Source organism: Strigops habroptila, unplaced genomic scaffold (genome assembly GCF_004027225.2).
Source record: "Strigops habroptila isolate Jane unplaced genomic scaffold, bStrHab1.2.pri NW_022045589.1_ctg1, whole genome shotgun sequence".
Classification (NCBI taxonomy): domain Eukaryota; kingdom Metazoa; phylum Chordata; class Aves; order Psittaciformes; family Psittacidae; genus Strigops; species Strigops habroptila.
Genome location: NW_022651071.1, coordinates 175,926 through 194,350, shown reverse-complemented (window position 1 = coordinate 194,350; position 18,425 = coordinate 175,926).

Genomic DNA, 18,425 nt, shown 5'->3' with positions numbered 1-18,425 from the left:
AGGCAAGGTTGAGCAGGGCAGAGCAGGGCAGGGCAGGGCAGGGTGAGGCGAGGCAGGGCGAGGTAGGTCAAGGCGAGGCTATGCGAGGCGAGGCAAGGCAAGGCTGAGAAGGGCAGGGCAGGGCAGGGCGAGGCGAGGTAGGGCCGGGCCAGGCGAGACAGGGCGGGTCGGGGCGGGTGTGGGTGGGTGGGGTGGGGCGGGGCGATGCAGGGCAAGGTGAGGAGAGGAGAGGCAGGGCAAGGTGAGACAAGGAGAGGTGAGGCGAGACGAGGTGAGCCGCGGCGAGGCGAGGCAGGGCGAGGCAGGGCGAGGCGAGGCAAGGCAAGGGAAGGGAAAGCCCAGCAGGGCAGGGCAGGGCAGGGCAAGTCGAGGCAGGGCTGGGACAGGCGAGACAGGGCGGGTCGGGGTGGGTCAGGGCAAGGCAGGGAAAGGTGAGGTGAGGCGAGGCAAGGCGATTCAAGGCAAGGAAAGGCAAGGCAAGGATGAGCAGGGCATGGCAGGGCAGGGTGAGGAGAGGCAGGAAGGGCCAGGCGAGACAGGGTGGGTCAGGGCGGGTCGGGTCGAGGCAGGACGAAGCAAGGCGAGGCGAGGTGAGGCAAGTCGAAACAAGACGAGGGGAGGCAAGGCAAGGCAAAGCAAGGCAAGGCAAGGCCCAGCAGGGCAGGGCTGGACAGTGCAAGGCAGGTCCGGGCCAGGTGAGAACGGGGGGGTCGGGGAGGTTCGGGGCGAGGCAGGGCAAGGTGAGGTGAGGAGAGGCGAGGCAAAGCAAGTCCGACCAGGGCATGGCAGGGCAGGACGAGGTGAGGCAGGGCCAGGAGAGGTGAGACAGGGTGGATCGGGGTGGGTTGGAGCGGGACGGGGCGGGTGGGGGCGGGACGGGTCAAGGCAGAGCAAGGCAAGGTTAGGCGAGGCGAGGTGAGGCAAGGAGAGTCGAGGCAAGGCAAGGCAAGGCAAGGCAAGGCACAGCAGGGCAGTGCAGGGTAGGGTAGGGCGAGGCAAGGCAGGGCAGGGCCAGGCGATATAGGGCGGGTTGGGGTGGGGCGGGGCGAGGCAGGGCAAGGCGGGGCGAGGCAGGGCAAGGCGGGGCAAGGCAGGGCAAGGCGAGGCTAGGCAAGGCGAGGCGAGGCAAGAGAAGGCAAGGCAGAGCAGGGCAGGGCAGGTTGGGGTGGGTCTGTGCGATTCGGGACGAGGCAGGGCGCAGCAAGGCAGGACAAGACGAGGTGAGGAGAGGCGAGGAGAGGTGAGGTGAGGCAAGGCAAGGCGAGGCAAAGCCGAGCAGGGAAGGGAAGTGCAGGGCATGGCAGGGCGAGGCGAGGCAGGGAGGGGTCAGGCGAGACAGGGCGGGTCGGGGCGGGTCGGGGGTGGTTGGGGTGAGGCAGGGCAAGGCAAGGCCCAGCAGGGCAGGGCACGTCAGGGCGAGGCGAGGCAGGGTCGGGCCAGCAGCGACAGGGCGAGTCAGGGCTGGTCGGGGCGAGGCAGGGAAAGGCGAGTCCAGGCAAGGCGACGTGAGGCAAGGCGAGGCGAGGCGAGGCAAGGCAAGTCAAGGTGAGGCGAGGCAAGGCAAGGTCCACCAGGGCAGGGCAGGGCGAGGTGAGGCAGGGCCGGGCCACGCTAAACAGGTCTGTTCGTGGTGGGTCAGGGTGGGTCAGGGGGAGGCAGGGCAAGACGAGGGGAGGCGAGGCGAGTCGAGGCAGGGCAAGGCAAGGCAAGGCCCAGCAGGGCAGGGCAGGTCGGGGCAGGTCAGGGCAAGGCAGGGCAAGACGAGGTGAGGCGAAGAGAGGTGAGGCGAGGCGAGGCAAGGCAAGGCTGAGCAGGGCACGGCACTGCAGGGCGAGGCGAGGAAGGGCCGGGCCAGGTGAGACAGGGCGGTCTGGGGCAGTTCGGGGTGAAGCAAGGCACTGCAAGGCAAGGCAAGGCAAGGCAAGGCAAGGCAAGGCCAAGTAGGGCATGGTACTGCAGGGCGAGGCGAGGCAAGGCAGGGCCGGGCCAGGCAAGACAGGGCGGGTCGGGCCGGGTCCGGGCGAGGCAGGGAAAGTCGAGGCGAGGTGAGGCAAGGGGAGGCGAGGAGAGGGGATGTGAGGCAAGGCGAGGCGAGGCGAGGCAAGGCAAGGCAATGCAAGAGAAGGCAAGGCAAGGCCGAGGAGGGCAGGGCAGGGCAGGGTAGAGCGAGGCGAGACAGAGTGGGTCGGGGTGGGTCGGGGCGGGTTGGGGCAAGGCAGGGCAAGGCGAGGCGAGGTGAGGCGAGGCGAGGAGAGGTGAGGTGAGGCAAGGCGAGGCGAGGCGAGGCGAGGTGAGGCAAGGGGAGGAGAGGCAAGTCAAGGCAAGGCGAGGCTATGCAATGCAAGGCAAGGCAAGGCAAGGCCAAGCAGGGCAGGGCATGGCAGGGCAGGGCGAGGCGAGGCAGGGTCAGGCATTCGAGACAGGGCGGGTCAGGGCAGGACAGGTCGAGGCAGAGCAAGGCGAAGTTAGGCGAGGCGGGACGAGGCGATGTGAGGCGAGGCGAGGCGACGCGAGGCGAGGCAAGGCGAGGCAACGCCGAGCAGGGCAGGGCAGGACGAGGCAAGGCAGGACCGGGCCATGGGAGATAGGGGGTGTCGGGGCGGGTTGGGGCGAGGCTGGGAAAGGCGAGGCGAGGTGAGGCGAGGCGAGGCAAGGAGAGGCAAGGCAAGACAAGGCAAGGCTCAGCAGGGCAGGGCAGGGCAGGACAGGGTGAGGTGAGGTAGGGCCGGGCCAGGTGAGACTGGGCGGGTCGGAGCGGGTCGGGGCGAGGCACGGCAAGGCGAGGCAAGGCAAGGCTGAGCAGGCCAGGGCAGGGCAGGGCGAGGTGAGGCAGGGCCGGGCCAGGCAAGACAGGGCAGGTCGGGGCGGGTCGGGCCGGGACGGGGCGGGTCGGGGCAGGAGGGGTCTAGGCAGAGCAAGGCGAGGCGAGGCGAGGCGAGGCAAGACAAGGCAAATCAAGGCAAGGCAAGGCTAGACAAGGCAAGGCAAGGCCGAGCAGGGCAGGGCAGGGAGAGACGAGGCAGGGCCAGGCCCGGCAAGACAGGCGGGTCAGGGCAGGTCGGGGTAAGGTAGGGCAAGGCGAGGCAAGGTGAGGCGAGACGAGGAGAGGAGATGCGAGGTGAGGCGAGTCGAGGAGAGGAGATGCGAGGCAAGGCAAGGCGAGGTGAGGCAAGGCAAGGCAAGGCAGGGCAAGGCAAGACAAGGCAAGGCAAGGCAAGGCAAGGCAAGGCAAGGCAAGGCATGGCATGGCAAGGCAAGGCCCAGCAGGGCAGTGCAGGGTAGGGTAGGGCGACGAGAGGCAGGGCCAGGCCAGGCGCGGCAGATCGGGTCGGTGCAGGTCGGGGCGGGTCGAGGTGAGGCAGGGCAAGGTGAGGCGACGAAGGGCGAGGCGAGGCAAGGTGAGGCAGGATGAGGCGAGGAGAGGAGAGGCCAGCCGAGGCAAGGCAAGGCAAGGCCCAGCAGGGCAGGGCAGGACAGGGCAGGGCAAGGTGAGGCAGGACCGGGCGAGGCGAGACAGAGTTGGTCGGGGCAGGTCAGGGCGCGACGGGGCGCGTCGGGGCAGGACGGGTCGAGGCCGAACAAGGCGAAGTTAGGCGATACGAGGCGATGTCAGGCGAGGCGAGGCAATGCGAGGCGAGGCAAGGCATGGCAAGGCATGGCAAGGCAAGGCCCAGCAGGGCAGTGCAGGGTAGGGTAGGGCGAGGCGAGGCAGGGCCGGGCCAGGCGTGTCAGGGCGAGGCTGGGCAAGGTGAGGTGAGGCAAGATGAGGTGAGGCGAGGCAGGGCAAGGCGAGGCGAGGCGAGGCAAGACGAGGCAATGCAAGGCAACGCCCAGCAGGGCAGGGCAGGGCAGTGCAGGGCGAGGCAAGGCAGGGCCGGGCTGGGCAAGAAAGGGCGGGTCGGGGCACGTCAAGGCAAGGCAGGGCAAGGCAGGGCAAGGCGAGGCAAGGCGAGGCAAGGCAAGGAGAGGAGTGCAAGGCGAGGTGAGCCGAGACGAGGCCGAGCAGGGCAGGGCAGGTTAGGGCAGGGCAGGGCAGGGCAGGGCGAGACAAGGCCGAGCAGGGCAGGGCAGGGCAAGGCCAGGCAGGGCCGGGCAGGCGAGACAGGGCGGGTCAGGCAGGTTGGGGCCAGGGGACGCGAGTTGAGGCGAGGCGAGGTGAGGCGAGGCGAGGCGAGGTGAGGCGAGGAGAGGCAAGGCCCCGCAGTGCATTGCACGGCAGGACAGGGCGAGGCGAGGCAGGGCCGGGCCACATGAGACAGGGCAGGTCAGGGCGGGGCGAGGCGAGGCAGGGCAAGGCAACGCAAGGCAAGGCCCGGCAGGGCAGGGCAGGGAAAGGCAATGCAGGGCCGGGCCAGCCAAGACAGGGCGGGTCGGGGCGGTTCAGGGCAAGGCAGGGCAAGGCGAAGCGAGGCGAGGCAGAGCAAGGTGAGGCGAGGCAAGTCCAGGCGAGGCGAGGCTATGCAAGGCGAGGCAAGTCGAGGCGAGTCAAGGCGAGGTGAGGGGAGGCGAGGCGAGGCGAGGCGAAGCAAGGCGAGGCGAGGCAAGGCAAAGTAAGGCAAGGGAAGGCAAGGGAAGGCAATGCAAGCAGAGCAGGACAGGGCAGGGCTAGGCGAGGCAGGGAAGGGCCAGGCGAGACAGGGCGGGTCAGAGCGGGACAGGTCGAGGCAGAGTAAGGCGAGTTTAGTTGAGGTGAGGCCAGGCGAATCGAGTCAATGCGAGGCAAGGCAAGGCAAGGCAAGGCCCAGCAGGGCAGTGTAGGGTAGGGCAGAGCGAGGTGAGGCAGGGCCGGGCCAGGCGGGTCGGGGTGAGGCAGGGCAAGGGGACTCGAGGAGAGGCGAGGCGAGGCGAGGCGAGGCAAGGCAAGGCCGAGCAGAGCAGGGAGGGGCAGGGCATGGCGAGGCCAGGCAGGTCCATGCCAGGCGAGACAGGGCTGGCCGGGGCGGGGCAGGGCGGGGCGGGATGGGGTGGGTCAGTGCCGGACGGGTCGAGGCAGAGCAGGGCGAGGCGAGGCGAGGCGAGGCAAGGCAAGGCAAGGCAAGGTAAGGCGAGGCAATGCAGGGTGAAGCGAGGCGAGGCAGGGCGAGGCAGGGTTATGCGAGTCGATGTGAGGCAAGGCGAGGTGAGGCGAGGGGAGGCGAGGCAAGGCGAAGCGAGGCGAGGCAAGGCAAGGCCGAGCAGGGAAGGGCAGGTCAGGGCGAAGCGAGGCAGGGCAGGGCCAGGCGAGACAGGGCGGGCAGGGGCAGGTGGGGCTGGTCGGGGCGAGGCGGGGCAAGGAGAGGCGAGGCGAGACAAGGAAAGGCGAGAGGAGGTGAGGCGAGAAGAGCCAGGGCGAGGCGAGGCGAGGCGAGGCAGGGAGAGTCAGGGAGAGGCAGTGCGAGACGAGGCGAGGCAAGGCCAAGCAGGGCAGGGCAGGGCAGGGCAGGGCAGGGCAGGGCAAGGCGAGGCAGGACCGGGCCAGGCGAGACAGGGCAAGGCGAGGCGGTTCAGGGTGGGTCGGGGCGAGGCAGAGCAAGGTGAGGCGAGGAAATGCAAGGCAAGGCGAGGCAAGGCAAGGGCAAGCAGGGCAGGGCAGGGCAGGGCAGGGCAGGGCGAGGCAAGGCAGGGCAGGTCCAGGCGAGACAGGGCAGGTCGGGAAGGGTCGGGGCGGGCCGGGGCGAGGCAGGCCAAGGCGAGGCAAGGGGAAGCGAGGCGAGGCGAGACAAGGCCGAGCAGGGCAGGGCAGGGCAGGGCGAGGCAAGGCAGGGTCTGCCAGGCGAGACAGGGTAGGTCGGGGCCGGTCGGGACGGGTCGGGGCGAGGCAGGGCAAGGCAAGGCGAGGTGAGGTGAAGCAAGGCAAGGCTGAGCAGGGAAGGGCAGATCACGGCGAAGCGAGGCAGGGAAGGGCCAGGCGAGACAGGGTGGGTACGGGAGGGTCGGGGCAGTTTGGAGTGAGTCGGGGTGATGCAGGGCAAGGCGAGGCGAGGCAAGGCGATGCTAGGCGAGGCGGGGCGAGGTGAGGCGAGTCAAGGCAAGGCTGAGCAGGGCAGGGAAGGGCAGGGCAGGGCAAGGCGAGGTGAGGCGAAGCAAGGCAAGGCAAAGCAAGGGGAGTCGAGGCGAGGCGAGGCAAGGCGAGGCAAGGAAAGGCAAGGCAAGGCAAGGCTGATCAGGGCAGGGCAGGGCGAGGTGAGGCAGGGCTGGGCCGGGCGAGACAGGGCAGGTCAGGGCGGGGCGGGGCGGGTCGGGGCGAGGCAGGGCAAGGTGAGGCGAGGAGAGGCAGGGCGAGGCGAGGCGAGGGGAGGTGAGGTGACACGAGGCGAGGCAAGGCAAGGCAAGGCAAGGGCGAGCAGGGCGGGCAGGGAAGGGAGAGGCGAGGGAGGGCTGGGTCAGGCAAGACAGGGTGGGTCGGGGCGGGTCGGGGGTGGTTGGGGCGAGGCAGGGCAAGGCAATGCGAGACAAGGAGAAGCAAGGCAGGGCGAGGCGAGGCGAGGCGATGTGAGGCGAGGTGAGGCGAGGCAGGGCGAGGCTATGCAAGGTGATGTGAGGTGAGGTGAGGCGAGGCGAGGCTAGGCGAGGCGATGTGAGGCGAGGGGAGGCGAGGCAAGGCGAGGCGAGGCAAGGCAAGCAAGGCCAAGCAGGGCAGGGCAGGGCAGGGTGAGACAGGGCAGGTCGGGGCGGGTCGTGGCGTGTCGGGTCGAGGCATGGCTAAGCAAGGTGAGGCGAGGCGAGGTGAGGTGAGGCGAGACGAGTAGAGGCAAGGAGAGGCGTGGCGAGGCAAGGTAAGGCAAGGCAAGGCAAGGCAAGACCGAGCAGGGCATGGCAGGGTAGGGCGAGGCGAGGCAGGGAAGGGCCAGGCGAGACAGGGCAGGTTGGGGCGAGTTGGGGTGGATCAGGGTGGGTCGGATCGAGGCAGGGAGAGACGAGGTGAGGCGAGTCGAGGCGGGGTGAGGCCAGGCAAGGCAAGGCCCAGCAGGGCAGGGCAGGGCAGGGCAGGTTAGGGCAGGGAGAGGCGAATCAGGGCAGGTCGGAGGGGGTCGGGGCGAGGCAGGGCGAGGCAGATCAAGGCGTGGCGAGGGGACATGAGGCGATGCGAGGCAAGGAGAGGCCCAGAAGGGCAGGTCAGGGCAGGGCGAGGAGAGGCAGGGCCGGGCCGGGCGAGACAGGGCGGGTCAGGGCAGGTCGGGGCGAGACAGGGCAAGGCGAGTCGAGGTGAGGCAAGGCGAGGCGAGGCGACGAGATCTAAGGCAAGGCAAGGCAAGGCCCAGCAGGGCAGGGTAGGGCAGGGCGAGGCAAGGCAGGGCCGGGCCAGGCGAGACAGGGCGGGTCAGGGCGGTTCAAGGCAAGGCAGGGCAAGGCGAGGCGAGGAGAGGAGGGCAAGGCGAGACGAGTGCCACGTAGCCGTCGTAGGACATGATGGTGAGAAGAGAAAACTCAGCTAAGATAAAAAAAAGAAAGAAAAAGTCCTGTGCAGCGCAACCTGTGTAGGAGATGGCCCTGGTGTCCCAGAGGGAATTGGCCATGGATTTGGGGACAGTGGTGGAGATAGAGCCAAGGTCAAGAACAGAGAGGTTGAGGAGGAAGAAGTACATGGGGGTGTGGAGGTGCTGGTCGCAGGCTGTGCTGGTGATGATGAGGCCGTTGCCCAGGAGCGCAGCCAGGGAGATGCCCAGGAAGAGCCAGAAGTGCCAGAGCTGCAGCTCCCGCGTGTCTGCGAATGGCAGGAGGAGGAAGTGGGTGATGGAGCTGCCGTTGGACATCTGCTGCCTCTGGGCATGAGGCATTGTCATAGGTGAAAAAGGCAGTGTCAGGTTAGGACAGGAGGGATGTCAGATATACCACTCCAATTTACACATGAAACTGAACACTTTCGGGCTGCAGACGACAGGCTCAGAGTGAATGCTCATGATTGTCTCTGAGGTTGGTTGGTTTATTTGTTTTCCCGGTGTCACATCTGACAAGTGACATTTTTATGTATAAAATTCCTAATGGTTTGAAGGCAACTGTGAAGAGTCTCAGCATGGGACAGACAAAAGGGCTCAGCTGCCTGTGGGTTAGCGCCTACTCAATATTGCTGCCGAGTCCATCAGTCTGGTTCTCAGCTGCCTGCACTTTCTACAGAGACAGTCAGCTCCTTGCCCAGCAGAGCATGGCCAGCAGCCACCTCCAGTGCCAGACACCAAGAGAGCTGCCTGAACGCACCCTCCCCAGGCCTGGGCTGCACTTTCCCCCCACTCCCTGCCCATGGCTCTGCTGCCTGGAGCTGTCCCTGCCAGGAGCTGCTGCTCTGTGCCCAGCTCTGCTCCCTCTCAGTGCTCCCAGAGCCCATCCCATGGGCTGTGTGCTCAGCTCTGCCCTGCACACCCCTCCCGGCAGCAGGGCTCTGCCCAGGGGCATCTCTGCCTGTGCAGGGGCTCAGGAGCAGCTCAGACAAGTCCTGACAAGACTCTTGGTGCCTTCTCCTTAGCAGAGAAGTAAATTCCCAGCTCCCACTGCCCAACCTGCCAACCAAGAGTGAAAAACATCAAAGCCCAGAATCCTTCCCTGTCAGGTAAATGCTGCCACAGGGCTGGTTTTGGGCTGGTTTGGGCTGGTTTTGACCTGGTTTTGGCAGTCTTGGGCTGTTCTGGGCTGGATTTGGGCTGGTTTGGGCTGTCTTGGGGCTGTTTTGGGCTGTCTTGGGGCTGTTTTGGGGCTATTTGGGCCAGTATGGACTGCTGTGGACTGGCGTGGACCGGTATGGACCAGTATGGACTGGTATGGACCAGTATGGACTGGCGTGGACCGGTATGGACCGGTACAGACTGGTATGGACCAGTATGGACCGGTATGGACCGGTATGGACCTGTATGGACCAGTATGGACCGGTATGGGCCAGTGTGGACAAGTAGAGACAACGTGAGCGAGCGCGTCCTAGTGCAAAACAGCCTCAAGCGCTGGAGGCCGGTGGGACCATGCGCACCCCCCTGCCCCCCGCACCCCCCGAATCCCGGCACCCCCCGCAGGTCCCACTACCCTGCCCCCTGCCTGCCCCCCCTCCCCGCAGCTGCACAGCACAAGGGGGTTACAGGCAACGTTTATTACCCCCCTCCCCATGGAAAAGTTTCTTCCCCCCCCCAAGTCCTGCCCCCTTCTGGGTACCCCGGATCCATGGGGTGCCCGGATCTATGGGGTGCCCAGGTCCATGGGGTGCCCGGATCTACGGGGTGGCCCAGTGTCCATGGGGTGCCCGGATCCATGGGGTGCCCGGGTCCATGGTATGCCCCTGGATCCATGGGGTGCCCCGGTTCCATGGGGTGCCCAGGTCCATGGGGTGCCCAGATCTGTGGGGTGCCCAGGTCCATGGGGCGCCCCTGGATCCATGGGGTGCCCGGATCCATGGGGTGACCGTCTCCATGGGGTGCCTGGGTCCATGGGGTGCCTGGGTCCATGGGGTGCCCTCCACGTGTGGGGCCCCTCAGTCGCGCTGCGGCCGCAGCTTCATCTCTGTGAAGGGGATGGAGAAGCCAAAACCTTTCCAGGGGAACCAGGTGATGCCCTGGGGGAGACCGGGGGGGCCGTCAGGCCCCACAGAGCCCTATAGACCCCACTGACCCCCACAAACACCCCATAGGCCTCCCCTATACATCCCCTCATAGGCCCCCGTAGTCACCCATAGGCCTCTATAGACCCCCATAGCTCCAGCTCTCCCCAGGGGCTCTCTCTAGGCCCCCCATGGCCTCTATAGGTCACACTGTGGCCCCTACAGCTCCCATCAACTGCACCGCGGGTCCCATCACCCCCCAGCCCTGCAAAGGCCCCCATGGCCCCCACAGACCCCATAGCCCCTCCATAGCCCCCCATAGATCCCCATATTCCCCCCATAGACCCCCCCATAGACCCCCATAGCCCCTATAGCTCCCATATCCCCCCATAGCCCCCATGGCTGCCATTGCCCCATAGCACCCATAGCCCCCCATAGTCTCCATGGGCGCCATGGCCCCCATAGCGCCCCATAGCCCTCCATAGCCCCCAAAACCCCCAAAGCCCCCATAGCCTCCATAGCCTCCATGGCCCCCATAGCCACCCATCGCCCCCCATGGCCCCCATAGCCACCCATAGCCCCCATGGCCCCTGTGGGTGCTCTGGCCCGTGCCTGGTGGTGGGAGGGGTCCCGTAGCAGCCGTTGAGGTTGGCGTAGTGGCAGTTGTGGCACCACCAGGCCCCGGTGCAGGTGACGGCGCAGGGGTGCGGGCGGCCCCGGGGGTCCCAGTCCCGCGGGGAGAAGGGACTCCCGGCGTGGTAGGAGAGAGCGTCCCCTGCGGGAGCCAGCGCGCCCATGGGACACCCCCATGGACCCCACAGGGACCTCCCCTCAGACCCCCCCCCAGGGTCAAGGGACCCCCAGGACGCTCCAAAGCCCCCCCTGAGGAACCCCGCAAGACCCTCCCCAAAGTCCAGAGACCCCTAAAACCCTCCTAGGGACCCCCCCCCCAGGAACCCCCACATGAGCTGGAGAATCCCAAGACCCCCACAGGGTCCCCCAGGAGTCAAAGGAGCTCAAAGATCCCCCAGTCACCAACATGCCCCCATCAGGATCCTCCAGGACACCCTTAGACCTCCAGAGACCCCCCAAGGACCCATCCAAGACTCCTTTGGACCCCCCCAGACCCTTCCAGACCCCCCAGGACCCCTCCAAGACACCTCCAGTAGCCTCGGGGACACCCCAAGACCCCCTTAGACCCCCCGAGATCCCTCCAAGACTCCTTTAAGACACCTCCCGGACCCCTCCAGGTCCTCTTGGGATCCCCCAGGACGCCCTTGGACCCCTCAAGACCTCCCAACATCCCAGAGGAACCTCTTTCAATGGCCCAAGAGACCCCACGACCACTCCAGGACCCCCAAGGCCCCTCCAGGACCGCTCTCCCGGAAGCCTCTTAGACCCCACCAGGACCCCCAAGGCCCCTCGCAGCCCCGCGCGGGCCCCCCCGCGCACCGGCGGTGCCGCTGTAGGCCCCCAGGCGCAGCCCGAAGCGCTCCTCGGCTCCGGCCACGCGGAAGTCCCGGTACCGGGCGAAGGCGGCGTCGCAGGGGGGGCGCGGGTCAGAGCGTGCAGAGGCTTGTTCCCTGGCACCGACACACGGACACCGGGTGAGCACGGGGACACACGGACATTGGGGTGAGCACGGACATTGGGGTGAGCATGGGGATTGGGGTGAGCACAGGGACCCATCGGACACACGGACATTGGGGTGAGCACAGGGACCCATCAGACACACGGACATTGGGGTGAGCACAGGGACCCATCAGACACACGGACATTGGAGTGAGCACAGGGACCCATTGGGCACACGGACATTGGGGTGAGCACGGGGACACACGGACATTGGGGTGAGCACAGAGACCCAATGGACACACGGACATTGGGGTGAGCAACGGGACCCATCGGGCACACGGACATTGGGGTGAGCACAGAGACCCAATGGACACAGGGACATTGGGGTGAGCACGGGGACCCATCAGACACACGGACATTGGGGTGAGCACGGGGACACACGGACATTGGGGTGAGCACAGGGACCCATCGGACACACGGACATTGGGGTGACCACAGGGACCCATCGGGCACACGGACATTGGGGTGAGCACAGAGACCCAATGGACACAGGGACATTGGGGTGAGCACGGGGACCCATCAGACACACGGACATTGGGGTGAGCACGGGGACACACGGACATTGGGGTGAGCACAGGGACCCATCGGACACACGGACATTGGGGTGAGCATGGGGACCCATTGGACACATGGACACTGGGGTGAGCACGGGGACCCAATGGACACACGGACATTGGGGTGAGCACAGGGACCCAACGGACACACGGCCATGGGGGTGGGACCCACCTGGGACCACCAGGGCATTGGGGTCCCTTCCCTGGTCACCCACCCGATGCCTGGGTGCCCCTTGGTGGGTCCCTCCTTGGAGCCCACCTCAGACCCAGCAGCACATCGGGGTCCCCTTCCTGGAGCCCCCCCCAACCCTGGGGTGCCCTCAAGGACCCCCCCAGCACTCGGGGTCCCCCAGGCCCCGTGTCCCCGGCTCTCACCCAGCCAGAACTCGCCGCTGGCATTCCCGAAGCCCCTCACGTACTCGTCCCACCCGCGCCAGAAATCAGAGCCCCCGTCCCGGCGCCACTGGAACACCTTGGGGGGGGTCAGGGGCACCCCGACACCCCCCAGCCCCATAGAGACACCCGGACCCCAGAGGGATCCTCAGGGCCACCCCCACTTCTCCCCAGACCCCACCACTGACCCCCAAGACTCCTCCAGTCCCCCCCCAGCAAACCCCTCATATGACCCCTCAACCCCTCCCAGTGCCCCCCAGCTCCCCACCAGACCCCCTAGTGCCCCCCAAGACTCCCTATTACCCGCTCAAGACCCCATTTATCGCCCATAAACTTCCTATTTTCCCCCATAACCCCCTCGAGAAGCCCCCCAGCCCCTCCTGGTGCCCTCCCAGTGCTCCCAGCCCTCCCGTTGCCCTCAAGACCCCTCCAATGCTCCCCCAAACCCCCCATTTCCCCCATAACCCCACCATAACTCCCTATAGAAGCCCCCAGCCTCTCCCAGCACCCCCCGGCTCCCCACCAGACCACCCCCCAATGCCCTCCAGGACCCCCTATTGTCCCCCCAAACCAAATGCCCTCCCCATAACCCCCCATAGCCCCCCCTACACCCGCTGGCATCCCCCCCGTGCCCCCATTGCCCACCAGCCACCCGCCGCCGCCGGTGTCCATGTCGCAGGGGCCTCGCGGGGTCTCCCCTGAGGAAGATGAGGGTCTCGCGCGAAGGCCCCGGCCCATTGAGCTGCTCCTCGGCGCAGTCCCGGGGGTGCAGGTGGGGAAGGGGAGCTGGGGGGGACACGGGGAGGGGGGGGGAACAGGGGGTGTGGGACCGGGGACCCCCACTCAAGGACTCAGCCCCCCAACACCCAACAAGAACCCAACAAGAACCCAGCATCCCCCCGTGCAAGGACCTGGTCATTCAGGTGCGCCCCCCCCCCCCCCCCAGGAACCCAACACCTCCCACCCAAGGACTTGGGTGTCCTGGTGCCCCCCCTAGCAAAGGACCCAATATACCCCCATCACCCAAGGATCCAGGGGACCAGGTGCCCCCACCCAAGGACCTGGGTGATCAGGGACTCCCCCCCAGGGACTCAGCCCCATCACCCAATGACCCAACATCCCCCCCCCCAAGAACCCAATGATTTGGGTGCCCCCACCCAGGGGTTCATCCCCCCATCACCCAATGACCATGGTTCTGGGTGCCCCCCCCCCCCCCCCCCCCAGGACTCAGGGGTCCAGCTCACGGGTGTCAAAGGTGGTCTCCAGGAGGGTGGGGGGGGTGTCTTCTCCCCGGCCCCATAGCTGCACCCCATAGCGCCCCACAGGCTGCAGGCCCCACAGCTGATGGGACGTTACCTCAGGGGGCAGCTGCAGTGTCTGAGGGGGGCACACGGGAGGATTGGGGTGCCCCTAGGAGGGATTGGGGCATCCCAAGAGAGTACTAGGGGGTCCCACAAGGGGTATTGGGGTGCATGGGGAGATATTGGTGACCCAAGGGATTGCTGGGATCCCACAAGGAACGTTGGGGTCCGCAAAGGGTTGATGGTGTCCCACAGGGAATTTCGGGGTCCCCAAGGGCTTATTGGGGGCAGAGGGGATATTGGTGTCCCACAAGGAATTACGAGGTCCCTGAGGGGTTATTGGGGTCCCACAAGCAATTGTTGGGGTCTCCCAGTCATTACTGGGGTCCCCAGGGGCTTATTTAGGTTTGGGGGGCACTGGGGTGCCCTAAATGAGTATTGGAGGTCCCACAAGGCATATTGGGGTGCAACTGGGGGCTATTGGGGTTCCTGAGGGCTTATTGGGGCTGCACAAGGAATATTAGGGCCCCCAAGGGATCACTGGGGTCTACGGAGGTTGTTGTTTTCACACAAGGAATGTTGGGGTCCCTGAAGGGGGTTCTGGGGTCCTTGGGGGGGGTTCTGGGGTGCTCGGGGGGGGTGTTCCCTGCTGGGCTCCTCCGGGGGGGCCGTAGATGAGGTCACAGCCTCCGGGGGGGTCCCAGTGCAGGCGGGTGCTGCGGGGCCACACGGTTCCCACCCAGAGGGGCCCCGGGGTGCCTGTGGGAGGGGGCTGGAGGTGACTGTGCCCAAGGGACAACCTAGACGCCCTCCAAGCACCCTTGGGACCCCCAAGCACAGACCCACCAGGGACACCCCGAATCGGACCCAAGACAACGTCACCCCGATTGAACTGTCCGGGTGTTCAACCTTCAACTGTCCAAGCACCCAACAGTCCAACCATCAGCCTCTCACCTGCCCATCCGCGCACCCGTCAAAAGGTGCAACCAGCCAATCATCCCGCCATCCATAAAAACACCCACCCACCATTCCAACCATAAAGCCAGCCATAAAAGCCGTCCATCCGTCCATCCTCCATCCATCCTCCATCCATCCTCCAACCATCCACAATCCAACCATCCATACATCCTCCATCCATCCATCCATCTCTCCATCCATCCATCCTCCATCCATCCATCCATCCATCCTCCATCCATCCATCCATCCATCCATCTCTCCATCCATCCATCCTCCATCCATCCATCCATCCTCCATCCATCCTCCATCCATCCATCCATCCATCTCTCCATCCATCCATCCTCCATCCATCCATCCATCCTCCATCCATCCATCCTCCATCCATCCATCCATCCATCCTCCATCCATCCTCCATCCATCCATCCATCCATCCTCCATCCATCCTCCATCCATCCTCCATGCATCCATCCTCCATCCATCCTCCATCCATCCTCCATCCATCCTCCATCCATCCTCCATCCATCCATCCATCCATCCATCCTCCATCCATCCTCCATGCATCCTCCATCCATCCATCATCCATCCATCATCCATCCATCATCCATCCATCGATCCATCCTCCATCCATCCATCCTCCATCCATCCTCCATCCATGCATCCATCCATCATCCATCCATCCATCCATCCTCCATCCATCCATCCTCCATCCATCCTCCATCCATCCATCCTCCAACCATCCATCCATCCAACCTCCATCAATCCTCCATCCATCCATCCTCCATCCATCCTCCATCCATCCATCCTCCATCCATCCTCCATCCATCCATCCTCCATCCATCCATCCATCCATCCATCCATCCTCCATCCATCCTCCATCCATCCTCCATCCATCCATCCTCCATCCATCCTCCATCCATCCATCCTCCATCCATCCATCCTCCATCCATCCATCCTCCATCCATCCTCCATCCATCCATCCTCCATCCATCCATCCTCCATCCATCCATCCTCCATCCATCCTCCATCCATCCATCCTCCATCCATCCTCCATCCATCCATCCTCCATCCATCCATCCTCCATCCATCCTCCATCCATCCATCCTCCATCCATCCATCCTCCATCCATCCATCCTCCATCCATCCTCCATCCATCCATCCTCCAACCATCCATCCATCCAACCTCCATCAATCCTCCATCCATCCATCCTCCATCAATCCTCCATCCATCCATCCTCCATCCATCCTCCATCCATCCTCCATCCATCGATCCATCCTCCATCCATCCTCCATCCATCCATCCTCCATCTATCCTCCCTCCATCCATCCTCCATCCATCCATCCTCAAACCATCCATCCATCCATCCATCCTCCACCCATCCATCCTCCATCCATCCATCCTCAAACCATCCATCCATCCATTCATCCTCCATCCATCCATCCTCCATCCATCCATCCTCCATCCATCCTCCATCCAACCATCATCCATCCATCCATCCATCCTCCATCCATCCATCCTCCATCCATCCATCCTCCATCCATCCTCCATCCAACCATCATCCATCCATCCATCCATCATCCATCCATCCATCCATCCTCCATCCATCATCCATCCATCCATCCATCCATCCATCCTCCATCCATCCTCCATCCATCCTCCATATATCCATCCAACCATCATCCATCCATCCATCCATCATCCATCCATCCATCCATCCTCCATCCATCATCCATCCATCCATCCATCCATCCATCCTCCATCCATCCATTCATCCTCCATCCATCCATCTTCCATCCATCCATCCATCCATCCATCCATCCATCCATCCTCCATCCATCCATCCTCAATCCATCCATCCATCCATCCATCCATCCTCCATCCATCCATTCATCCTCCATCCATCCATCCTCCATTCATCCATCCTCCATCCATCCTCCTTCCATCCATCCATCCATCCTCCATCCATCCTCCATCCATCCTCCATCCATCCATCCATCAATCCATCCATCCTCCATCCATCCATCCATCCATCCAAACTGCATCTCCTCCAGAGCCGTGTGTCCTTCTATCTACCCACACATTCCTCTACCCATGGCTTCATGAGTCTATGCAGCCAACCTCCCAACCCTACATCATCCATTCACCTGTCCAATCACCCTCCAATCTATCCACCCATTCAACAAAGCAACTGAACATCCATCCATTCATCCATCCATGTATGTATGCCACCCTCTCTCCCTCCATCCTTCCATCCAATCAATAAAACATCCATCGATATCCCTTTATCTCTTCACCTTTGCATGTTCCTGTACCCCCATCCATCCGCCCATCCATCTATCCATCCTCCCAGTCTTCCACCCACCCACCCAACACTTGATCCTTGCAGGCACCGTCCCATCACAACACTCTTCACAGCAACCAAGAGACGCTCCCAGTTCCCACCAAGGCGTGAGCCCTGCCCCAGCTCCTGCCCCCAACCTGATGGGGACCTGATGGGGTTGGACTTGAGACCTCGTTGGGTCCCTTCCAACCTCTGTTCTCTTATGATCTTACAATGGTGGGCTTATGAAGGGCCACAAAAATGCTCCAAGGGCTGGAGCAAGTCTCTGATGAAGACAGGCTGAGAGAGCTGGGCTGGTTCAGCCTGGAGAAGAGAAGGCTCCAGGGAGACATCTTAGCAGTCTGCCCATACCTAAACAGAGCCTAAAAGAATTCTGGAGAGGGGTTTTTTACAAGCTTGTGCAGTGACAGAACATGAGGAAATGTCTTCAAGCTGAAAGAGGGGAGATTAGATCAGATATTCAGCAGATGTTCTTCCCTGTGAGGGTGGTGGGACACTGGCACAGGGTGCCCAGAGAAGCTGTGGCTGCCCCATCCCTGGCAGTGTTCAAGGCCAGGTTGGACACAGGGGCTTGGAGCAACCTGCTCTAGTGGAAGGTGTCCCTGCCCGGGGCAGGGGTTGGAGCTGGAGGAGCTTTAAGGTCCCTTCCACCTCAAACCAGTCTGGGATTCCATGATCCTCTGATGTGCCAATGTTGGTCACTCTTCACTTGTCGTAGGTGGACGTGACGCCCTGTTCATTGTCCAGTTTGAGCTGTGACCCCTCGCATGCTCCACCTCCGGATGAAAGGCACTGAGGAAGAGCAGCCCGTGAGGGACCTCCCCGAGCCGGCTGGGCAGAGGCTGGTCCCCCCGCGGCGACTCCCGCAGCACCCCTGGGTGTCCAGTGGCCATGGGCACGATGCTGCCGCCACCACGAACCCAGCCGGGAACTCAGCACCAGCAGCCGCTCGCTCAGCACCCGGGTGGGATGGGGAGGAAAATGGGAACAATGTAAAACCCGCGGGTGGAGATGAAAACAGGTCAGGAACTGAAATCAAACACAATGTAATATTAGTATTCTTGTTATTAAGAATAATGGAAACAATAAGGGCAGAGATATGGAATCAAAAGGGGAAAGAAAGCACCAATAGTCAGCAGTGATGCCCAACACAATTGCTCAGCACCCGCTGAGCGACACCCAGCCCGACCTGAGCAGCGACCCGTCCCTTCTGGGTGACTCCCCCCAGTTTCTATGGCCTGAGGTGTCATGGGCCCACCGGGCTGAAAAGCATTTATATTAGAGTGTATAATTTATAATAGTAATATATATGTTATATGATCATATTTATTATTGTAATATATAATAATTTTAATTATATATAACATCTTATAAAAATAAGTGAGGGTTAGAGTTAGGGTCAGGAGTAGTGGTTGCATTCAGGGATAGGGTTTAGGATTTAGGGTTAGGGATTGATTTAGGCCACAGCATCACGGCAGGGAGGGGACAAGGACATGAGGAGTTTGGGTGACCCCGGTGGTGTTTTGGGGGCTCTGGGGATGTTTTAGGGTGTCCACCGGGTGTTGTAGCCGTGGTTTGGGGCTTTTTGAGGCGTTTCGGGGCTGTTTCTGGTTGTTCTCAGGGGTGGTTTAGAGTGGTTTGCTGTTTGGGGGGAAGATGGAGGGTATTTTTGGGGTGTTTCGGGGTGTTTGTTGATGTTTGGGGGGCCTTGGAGGTGTTTGGGTACATTTTCGGGGGGGACTGGGAGCGCTTA